The sequence below is a fragment of the Symphodus melops genome (genome assembly GCF_947650265.1).
Source record: "Symphodus melops genome assembly, chromosome: 1".
Lineage (NCBI taxonomy): Eukaryota > Metazoa > Chordata > Actinopteri > Labriformes > Labridae > Symphodus > Symphodus melops.
In genome coordinates, this window is record NC_136691.1 from 55,897,325 (window position 1) to 55,908,303 (window position 10,979).

Sequence of the window (10,979 nt, forward strand, 5' to 3'; positions counted from 1 at the left end):
AACGGTTATAAATTAACAGTTATGCTGCTGTTGTAGGAGCTGAACATGAGATTTTGTCAATGTGCAAAAACACATGTGATGGTACTTTGGCTTGTATCTGGCCTGTTGGCAGGCTGGGCATGCTCATGCAGGGCTCTGTAATGGCGCAGCATTGAGGAAGTGTTGTTGCTGTATGTAGGCCGTTTGTCACAGAACAAGCACCTCACCTTAAACGAAGTCATGCATAAAAGGACTGACAGTTCAATGCATATATTCACTTCATTGTTTGTGAGTTTTCACACATACAAACCTTATGAGCAGTCAATTCAAACAACTCCCATAGAGGTGAGGACTTCCTCTTTCTTGCTGGCTCCATCTGTGAGAAAAGGGATTTGTAGCAAAACATAAAACTGGCTCCTTCCAGTGCTTCACCAAAATGCTGTTAGTGTCTTGTAAAATCACGCTTACCATTACATACATGCACCATCACATGAATAAATCATTACCCAACACCAGTGTTTTTTTTGTTTTTTTTTACTTCATGATACATAAAACAGTTGTACATATTTCACTTAAACATGTTGTCTTTAAGAATGAGTAACACTGCTGTCAAACTGTGGCTCCCCAGTGAGGTCTTTACATACATGAGTCAAAGTAGAGTGTAGTTTATGTGACTGAAGGTGACATACTAAAATACAAGAGTGACATTTACAAACAGAATAACACACACACACACACACACGTGTAAAAGTAAAGATATATGTATGTATATATATCTCACATCAACGCCCTACAGTAGGGGAAATATTCTACACTAATCCTACTTCACCTACTCTCCCTCGTTTGTCATCGGTTACGGTTACATTTTCCGGAAGCGATTCAGGGATCGAAGCGCGGCTTCATTTCACAGGAACTTTCACTCGAGAGGAGCCTCAATGCCTCAGTTCATTTGTCGCATCACTCGATACGCGCTTTGCAGAACCACCTCTTCATTACTCGACACACGCTTCAAAGCCTCGGCACATCTCCTAACATCACTAGTTAGCGGTTTGGACGTCTGGAAGCCCGGTTTTGATGCACTGGTCTCCGGTTTGCCGTGGCTGTCTGCTGGTCCCGTGGGAGACAGGTTGCTCTGCTGGGAGTTTGTTTGGACTCATTCATTTCCGCTCTGGGTAAGTCGCCGCGGTCCTTTTTCTGTCATGTCTGTGACACTGTTCCCAGCTGACTGTCCTATTTTTATGCTGCAGTGATAGTTTGGCTCATTTAACAAAAAAAACCCATAACTGACAGTGTGATTGCTTTAAACCTGGTCGGCTTTGGATGGACCTATATTACCTGTCTGTTGGGGATGGCCTCTGATAATCAATCTTTCTGTGTTTAAACATTAAACACGCAGACTCGACTTTTTGTTTTGTCTCTGCAACAGATCAGCTCCCACGATATGTTTACAGGATTACGTTTATTATAAATGTATAAAAGGCTTATTATGTGTATTTAACGAGTTAATAGGCTATAATCAAACTAAATAACTGACTATATTACCGGCAGCTGGTTTTGATTTTAGTCTTTTACTCCGTCAGACAAACTCTGATAGTGTGCTGAGAGAGGTGTTGAACTTCCTACTGAGCCTTCTTTATTTAAAACGGTCTCTATATTAAACATTTAATATGTCTATCTAATGAAAAACTGTCCGTTTATGATTAAATATTGTTAAATTCACTTTATGGCGGTTTTTTCATTACGGATGAAAGTGCAACTAAAGTGTTTGTTTAAAACGTGCAGCATGAAGGACACAGAAGGATTTGTTCATACAGAGCAAAAAGACCAGTGTTGAATTAACTCCCACAAAGTTGATTTGAATACTGTAGCTCTGCACTTCTTTGAGTCAAATTAACACTTTTGAAATATGTAAACATTTAACACTGAGAGTTCCCTTTCTAACCAGAGTTAAAATAACACTTTGGGATTAAACTAGAGCTGAAACGATTCCTCGAATAACTCGAATAATTCGATTACAAAAATTCATCGAGGAATTTTCGCTGCCTCGAGGCTTCGTTAAGTTTTTTTTGTTTTTTTTGAGTCATCAAAACTTTGGTATGAGTATAAAACACGTGTAATGTAGCTGCAGCTACCTGCTCCTCCCTCTGACACACACACACTTCCGCGCTAACACACACACACACACACACACACGCGAGCGCGGCCCGCCCCTTTTAACTTTTTGTCAGCACACAGTTGATCCGTGATCCATACGACCGAGTCGGGAACACGTGATCCTGTCAAACGGTCGGCTTTTCTCCGTTCACTCTCTCCGTGTTTGCAGCTAACATAATGATAGCAGCGTCCTCTCACAGTCTCTGTCATAGACACGTCTCTGGTCTCTGTAGTCTCAGCTAACGTAACGATAGCAGCGTCCTCTCACGGTCTCTGTCATAGACATTATGTCTCTGGTCTCTGTAGTCTGTGAGCGCGCTGAATGCACACGCTGCAGGAGCAGACAGAGATACACTTTTAATAATAAACAGGCTGATTATATGAAATGTCTAATATCTTCAAAGCTAAATCAAGACAGAACTTGTTTGTGGAATAATAATTTAGCAAATATATATTTAAAGTTTCTCAATTTCCTGATCTGATAATATGATTGAATTCAACAGAACATAATGCTTTCTCAATTAAATGTACTGTAACAGATGTGTAGGCTACACAAAACACTATTAAAGTGTGGCACATGAAAAGTGCCTTTGAGCTCCTGTGAAAGCGCTTACAAATAAAATGTATTATTATTATTATTTGTTATTTCAGCCATTAAAACGTGTTTGGCCTGTATTTTTCATCTACCTGCCGCCTTGACCAGTGAATCAGAGAGTTTATTATGGATCCTGTCAGTAATATGGTGAGTGTCAGCAGCTGTGGAGCAGAGGTGGTTGGTTGTAACAAGCAGGCGTTACCATGGTAACTGCAAAGAAGCAGGTTTGTATTTTGTTATTGACAGAACTAGAGATTTATTTAATTTCAATAAATGCATACATTTGATAACCCTCCCCTGTAGTAACGTTCAGATGATTCAATGATACTCACTCTCTCGTGTCTTGTGTCCTGCCTGTCTGTATACTGCTACTGGATGCCCTGAATTTCCCTCGGGATCAATAAAGTATCTATCTATCTTAACTTTGTGACTGCATCTATGGAAGGATGAAATGACAGACAACACAGTTACAAATAGGTTCACTACTGTAATGCAAAAAGATGAAATCAGTGTTTCAGATAATGTGTTATTAAACAGGAGGCAGCCATGATTTACTTAAATGCAAACAATAAACGTGAAAAGCCGATGTTTAGCACTTTAAATTCCTCTGAAAGCCTCAAAATGATGCACTTGAAGCTCCCATGGTCTCACCCTCCATGTGTTAATAAACTGTATTTTATCGGCTTCATGAAGGATCTCAAACCGGTTTCTGACCATGGCTTCCCGAATTTCCCCCATGGGGGGGGGGGGGGGGGGGGGCAATAAAGTTTATCCATATCCTTCTATGATTCCCCTTTTTCAGTCCAGCCATTTTCTAAGAGACAAAAAAGACGCGTGCTGCAGAAAGCTAGTGGCCGACTTTAATGCATGCACACAAGCATTAAATTAAAAGACACAACGGTTCAGTCCAATGAAACAAATGCAGCAGCTTACAACAGATAATAAACAGAATGTGACATCCCATCAACAATAATGCACAATCATCAGTGTTTATAAAAGAAACGCCACTTTTTGAAATTAGGGATGGATCAAATAATCAGTGAAAGTCAATCTGGATTTCTTAAAGACAGGTCTATACACAACAACATTAGGTTGGTTCTTGACCTTCTGGATTATAATTATTTGATTAATGACAAAGGTTTAGTTTTATTTGTAGATTTTTATAAAGCCTTTGATTCCGTCGAACATCCATTTATATTGAAAACTTGACAGTACTTTGGTTTTGGCTCCTGTTGTATCAAAGTTATCTCTCTGCTCTATAGTGAGATCAATAGTTCGGTCTCCCTCCCTCAAGGTACCACTAAAAGATTTGAGGTCAGTCGAGGTATAAGACGAGGGTGTCCTTGTTCTCCCCTTTTATTTATCTTAGCTGCAGAACTGTTGGCTGTTTCTCTTAAATGCAGCCGTGACATAGAGCCCTTAAATGTGCTGGGTAGTAATGTGTCTGTTACTCAGCTGGCTGATGATACAACAATCTTTGTTAAAAGGTCCGAACAGATTCCTCTGATTCTCAAGAACATGAAGACATTTTCCAAAGCATCTGGACTTTACTTCAATTTAAAGAAATGTGAATTAGTCTCTATACATGATCACCCCATGGTAGACTTATATGAAATCCCAGTTAAAGAGAGAGTGAAATATTTAGGTGTGCTTATTACAAAAGACATCAAAACTAGAGAAGAACACAATTTGGAGACAATTATAAAGAAAAGTAAAACTATTCTCAACTCCTGGTAGCAAAGAGACTTGTCAATCTTTGGACGGATTCTAATCACTAAAAGTGAAATAATGTACCCTGCCTTTTCTTTAGATATTTCTAACAACTCAATTAGATCAGTTAACCAGTCCATCTTTAACTTTATCTGGAGAAATAAACATCACTATATTAGAAATAGTGATGTGGTAAAATCTATCGAGGAAGGGGGTTTAAATGTGATTGACTTTGAATCAATGAATGGTATGATAAAGCTTAAATGGCTACAACAATTCATACGCAATAGCAAAACTTTCTGGTTTAATATTCCTTCTAAAATATTTGAAAAATGTGGTGGTATAGAATTTCTCTTGAGATGTGACTTTCTTGTATCTAAACTTCATCATTTCATCAGCAAGTCCTCCTTTACTGGAAATTGGCCTATAAACACAATTTTACCCCACACAACTGTCCAATATGGAATAATAGATGTATCTTGTTTAAACGTAAGTCCTTATATTATCATGAGTGGGTGGAGAGAGGTATTTGGTCTATTTTACATTTAATGGATTCAGGGGGGAATTTTCTTGATTATAATGATTTAATGGTAAAATATAACATGGAATGTACAACTAAACAATATTCAACACTTATTAAGGCGATTCCTCAAGCAATCATAAATATGGTAAAAGGCACATTGACATATCAAAAATGATACAAAAGTTACCTTCTCTTTATATAGATGGTTTGAATTTGGAGAGAAAAAGTGCACAAATAAAATTATTAGAAGATCTTTAACATATGAACTCTTCCCAATTCCACTTAAAAGAAATTTTCTTTTGAAAGATTATTCTGTTGATAATATTTCAAGAATTAGGACCGAGTACCTCACTCTCCCCATCTCACCGAAAGCAAAAGAAACACACTTTAAAATAATTAATGACGTCTACCCATGTAATGAATTCCTTAGAGAAAGATTCAATATTGAAAGAAATAACTGTGTGTTTTGTGATGTTGAAATTGAAACCCAACAACATCTATTTTACGATTGTAATTTTTGGGGTTCGTTTAGAAATTGGATTTTTACAAAAGAACTAAATTTTCCAACTTTAGAATATAACAAAATAAAATTGGGTATTTTAATGGAAGACAAAAAGCAGAGGAGATTGTATAATGCAATCATTATCTTGGCCAAACAATACATTCATAAATGCAGATTTCTAAAAGTCAAACCACTTTTTCTCATTTTCATGAATGAATTAACAAATTTACAAAGATCAATCATAAAGATTAGAACTAAACAAGCTGCTGAACTAACTCAAAGTTTAAAGTCATTGTTTCCAACTTAGACCTCAGATATTTGTGTTTTAAGTTATATTGTTCTATTTGTTCATGGTTCTTGTTTTTTTTGTTGTTGTTTTTGTTTGTTTGTTTGTTTGTGTATTAAGTCTTGTTAAGTCAAGCTCGGTGTGTAACTTTCGATGTAAACTGTGATTTTTGTAATAGTCAGATTTTGATTATAAATAAATTGGAGGAAGAAAAAAACAACAAAAACAAAACAAACTTAATGCCTTGCACTGTCAAGGGCAAATGCTCAATCTGATTCAATGTCAGGTGGCACCTGAGGGGTTAAACAGTGTTTTTGAATGTCTAGTTTTTTTTCCCTTTATTGTTGTGTTTGAAATACATTGACATTTTTTAAACAATTGTGACACAGCAAACCTTGGGACAACTTAAGTCCACTCCAGATGTTTCTGCCATTGCAAAACTACTAATCGAATGGCTTCATTAAATGACGACGGACCCCACAAAGATAAAGAATTAATAAAGTTTCGTTGTGCAGCCACTAGCGTGTGTACTAAGTTATGCTCTTTCAGTCAGTAAAAGTTTTACTTCAACTTGGACGTGTGGACATTCATTTACCTGCGTGAAGTTGGCCCCCACCCCACGCAAAACTTCGGGATCATAGTCGCGTTTGTTTGTGCTGTAAAAAGTTTTGTTTGTGCTGTTTCTGTTTTTGAGTTATTAAAGATTATTATATAGGTCATCCTGAGGTCACCAAGCCCCCCATCTTCTCCAAATTGACCCGGAATTGTCTTGTTTGTTTGTGCTTCGTTTGTGCTGGGGGAATCCCCGGAGGGAGGGGTGACGTCATCGCCCGACAATAAGACTTAAAATATCTATGAAACCAAAACAGCACAAAGGAAAACTTTTTACAGCACAAAGGAAAACTTTTTACAGCACAAACAAACGCGACTATGATCCCGAAGTTTTGCGTGGGGTGGGGGGCCAACTTCACGCAGGTAAATGAATGTCCACACGTCCAAGTTGAAGTAAAACTTTTACTGACTGAAAGAGCATAACTTAGTACACACGCTAGTGGCTGCACAACGAAACTTTATTAATTTTTTATCTTTGTGGGGTCCGTCGTCATTTAATGAAGCCATTCGATTAGTAGTTTTGCAATGGCAGAAACATCTGGAGTGGACTTAAGTTGTCCCAAGGTTTGCTGTGTCACAATTGTTTAAAAAATGTCAATGTATTTCAAACACAACAATAAAGGGAAAAAAAACTAGACATTCAAAAACACTGTTTAACCCCTCAGGTGCCACCTGACATTGAATCAGATTGAGCATTTGCCCTTGACAGTGCAAGGCATTAAGTTTGTTTTGTTTTTGTTGTTTTTTTCTTCCTCCAATTTATTTATAATCAAAATCTGACTATTACAAAAATCACAGTTTACATCGAAAGTTACACACCGAGCTTGACTTAACAAGACTTAATACACAAACAAACAAACAAACAAAAACAACAACAAAAAAAACAAGAACCATGAACAAATAGAACAATATAATTTAAAACACAAATATCTGAGGTCTAAGTTGGAAACAATGACTTTAAACTTTGAGTTAGTTCAGCAGCTTGTTTAGTTCTAATCTTTATGATTGATTTTTGTAAATTTGTTAAATCATTCATGAAAATGAGAAAAAGTGGTTTGACTTTTAGAAATCTGCATTTATGAATGTTTGGCCAAGATAATGGCTGCATTATACAATCTCCTCTGCTTTTTTTCTTCCATTAAAATACCCAATTTTATTTTGTTATATTCTAAAGTTGGAAAATTTAGTTCTTTTGTAAAAATCCAATTTCTAAATGAACCCCAAAAAAGTTTTTGTAAAATAACAATCATAAAATAGATGTTGTTGGGTTTCAATTTCAACATCACAAAACACACAGTTATTTCACTGAAAAAAAAATGGAGTGCTAGTTACTTAGAAAAACCTAGGTAAGTTTTTCCACGCAGAAATCCTGAGTAAATTTTACAAGGGTGATTTTCAAGTAAACTTTACTTACAAATATGAGTCATTTCTACAAGAATAAGTCAGTAACTTTACTGGTAATAATCAATTTTTTCATTTGAATTTTAATTAATTTTCAGGGTATCTTTTAAAATAGTTTTTCCCATTTTTTACAGGCTATATATAAGTAACATTTACACAACATTAGTTAACATTCAATTCCTATGGCAAATATTCCCTATATAGGTTCTGTTCATTGGAAGAAATCTTTACACAAACGGAAGCAGCTCTGTTTAAACAACAACACCTTTATTTTTCTTTTATGCGTTTACAAGGTAGGTTCAAGGATCATACTTTGCTGATTCCTTTGATCTATTAACTCTATATAGAGACCACTGAAGACATCACATAAACAATTAGAAAAATTGGCTGCAGTACATCTCAAAATAAATGCCAATACAACATCCAAAATGTGTAATTTTTTGGGGAAGAAAATCCACAACACTGAAAGAAGAAACCAAAAAATAGATTTCTTAAGACAGTACAATTCGCAGTAGTTTTGGCCTTGAAGTGACCAAATGCGTAAACAACTTCTTTTAAAATACAGTGTCCAACCTGCATTCACGTTCCAAGTTTGTTTCGCAGTGAAAGGACTTTGGGTGACAGTTTGCTTCATCTTTGGTGGGTAACTCAAGTTAATTGTGTCGATGATGCCCATGAGAAAGAGGCCCGCCTCGTCAACACTTCAACAATTGTAAAGTACCTCAGTTCCTTCAACAACAATGGACACATCAGGACTGGATGGGCCTTCATGTTAGTCAGACACAAATTGTCAGAACTTGCTCAGTCTGGTCCTCTTTGACTGCATCGCTGCTGACATCCTGCAAAATATATGAGAAATCCATGTTCAGGTGCACAGTATGACTCAATTTGTTATGAAAATCACTGAGTTTTGAACAGGTAATTTGTTGGATTAATTAAAAGAAGAAATGTTCATAATTTTGAATTACACCTGAAATGATAGCCAATGTAGTTGTCACTTTAACATCATTTTAAATTTGAGACAATAGTGACAGATAGAAATTTAGTACCAGTTGATAATAATCTCCTGATTACCCAAAGTTTATTTACTGACAGTTCAATCTGTTTAGAAGTTTTAATTAGACAATTGCATGTTTGTAAATCAATTTAATACCATTCAAAGAGTGTGACAAAAGCTTACATGTTATTGATTTTTGGGTATCAGATTTACCATGTAGTCCTTGATGAGTTCCTCTGACGACTCCCCCAGGTATTCCATCAGGCAGTGGATTATGGTCTCCCGTTTGGCTTCAACGTGTTGCTGTAACAGACAGAAGATACTTTTGTAGGGACTACAATATGAACTCATTAATGCACAAGTGTTGTGTTATTGTTGGTGAGAGCTGCATCAAACGGTATATAATATAATGACATCCTGAATCACACCAATTGTATTCATTTAACTCTTTACCTGGCTAAGTGAATCCAGCAGGGGTCTTATTTTAGTCCCACAAACTCCACCTTTTCTGGCAAATATCTCCTGCAGTTTTGGGGTGTGGTAGTCCAGCGTGTTCTGAAAGGTTCTCTCCAGGTGAACTGCTGTAATTCTTTTGAACTCCTCCTTAATCTTAAAAGAAAAGTACATGATTCAAAACCTGCATTTGCCTTTGGTAATGCCCAATATACTAAAAAGGGAAGCAAATGTGGTGCTTCAAGGTAACCAGAGGTCTTCCTGCCACAGTGTAGCAGAATCAGCAGATATTTTGCTTTCTTACCTGTATAGCCAAATCATTTTCTTGTGGTAAAGCTGTTTCTTGAGCGGGCACTGTTTCAACGAACTGCAGACTTGTTGCTTAGAGCTGAGGGACAAATCAAAGTAGAAATACAAATCACACACTGAAATTTCACAAACATGACACCAAATAAACTTCGAATCACTGTCTTTTGTTGAAATAATGTTAGTCTGTAGTGGATAGTGGCCACTTAAGATTTTAAACACATCAATATAATAATGAGGAATACATCAACAAATATTTTTACTTTAGCTTACCTAGAAATTAGCTTTATATCACACCAAGGTTCACCTTACTGGTAAGTAACAAAAGTGAAAACGTAGTTTGAGATTTCATTAATAGAGATAGTCAATATATGTTGTCATTTAAAATTCAGTTTGTCTATGTAACACAAATATAATTACTTAATCGACCACATAGACCCTTCCCCACAATCGGTGTCCCCTTGAGACGACCTGTTTAAATAAGTTCCACAGCTCCTCCCATAACAGCTGCTCCACACTGTTCACTCTTAATATTTACTTCTGTCCAGTCAAGGCTTTCTATACGTTTTTTTGGTCAATACAACACGCAAAATATCAGTTTCCCACTCGTGGTGACTTGTTATTTAGTGCCGATGCACAACATGGACAGACACCCGACACGGCGCAGAGAAACAGCCCTCAGCATGCTACACTGCACGGGGCTGATGGTTATGCACCGCAATGAATGAGAAGCTCCGCAACACAAATTGTGTTTGCACAAGTACTTTAGCCATACCGGTATACTGCTGAGAAGGCTACGTTACAGTTTAAACTGGGCTTCATATCTATTTCTATCTGCACTCTTTGCAGATTGCTAGCTAACGCGTGTGTAACACGTGTGTTAGCTAGCAAGGAAATAAACTGACGGATAACTAGAAAACGGAGAACTACGTATGTTCTCCATTTGTAATAACTTCGCTCTGAATTAAGTTACATTTAATTTTAACAATCAAGAAAGCACATAAAAGCGCATTTAATACTTACAAGAATTAGCTGACTGCCTCCGCTCTGCCGGTTCACGTTCTGTCCGTTTCCAGTTGTAGCGCGTTTTTTGCTGACGTCACTCGCCAGGTTTGAATGAGGTTGCCAGATTTTTCAAGTAAAAGTTACCTGCTTTTAGCACGTTGACCATGTAATTAATAAATTGAATAATTACTACTTCATAATGTCATTCATGTTTACCTTGTTAAATGAAGTTAAAGAAATACATCGAAATGTCAAGTATCATATCTGAAAAATATGATGTTTTACTAAGTAAAATCAAGGAAACAGGAAACTCATGTAGAATTTAATTATGAAGTAGAGGTCATATTTACAAGGCCAAAAAAATCATTTTTTTCAGTGTTCTTTCAATATTGAATCTTTCTCTAAGGAACTCATTACATGGGTAGACGTCATTAATTATTTTAAAGTGTGTTTCTT

The 10,979-nt window shown here is 36.6% G+C and overlaps 1 long non-coding RNA gene across 2 annotated transcripts; it reads right to left on the reverse strand.

The window, feature by feature from the left end:
• Positions 1-8,358: 8,358 nt before the first annotated feature.
• On the reverse strand, positions 8,359-10,595 carry LOC306838839. 2 transcript variants are annotated; one of them, XR_013781126.1, is made up of 6 exons: positions 10,542-10,595; positions 9,792-9,829; positions 9,517-9,600; positions 9,213-9,368; positions 8,973-9,062; positions 8,359-8,601 (listed from the first exon to the last, which is right to left on the reverse strand). It is a non-coding gene; the product is annotated as an uncharacterized lncRNA (long non-coding RNA). The 2 variants fall into 2 exon arrangements; XR_013781127.1 differs by lacking the exon at positions 10,542-10,595 and having other exon boundaries at positions 9,792-10,023.
• Between the last annotated feature and the right edge of the window lie 384 nt (positions 10,596-10,979).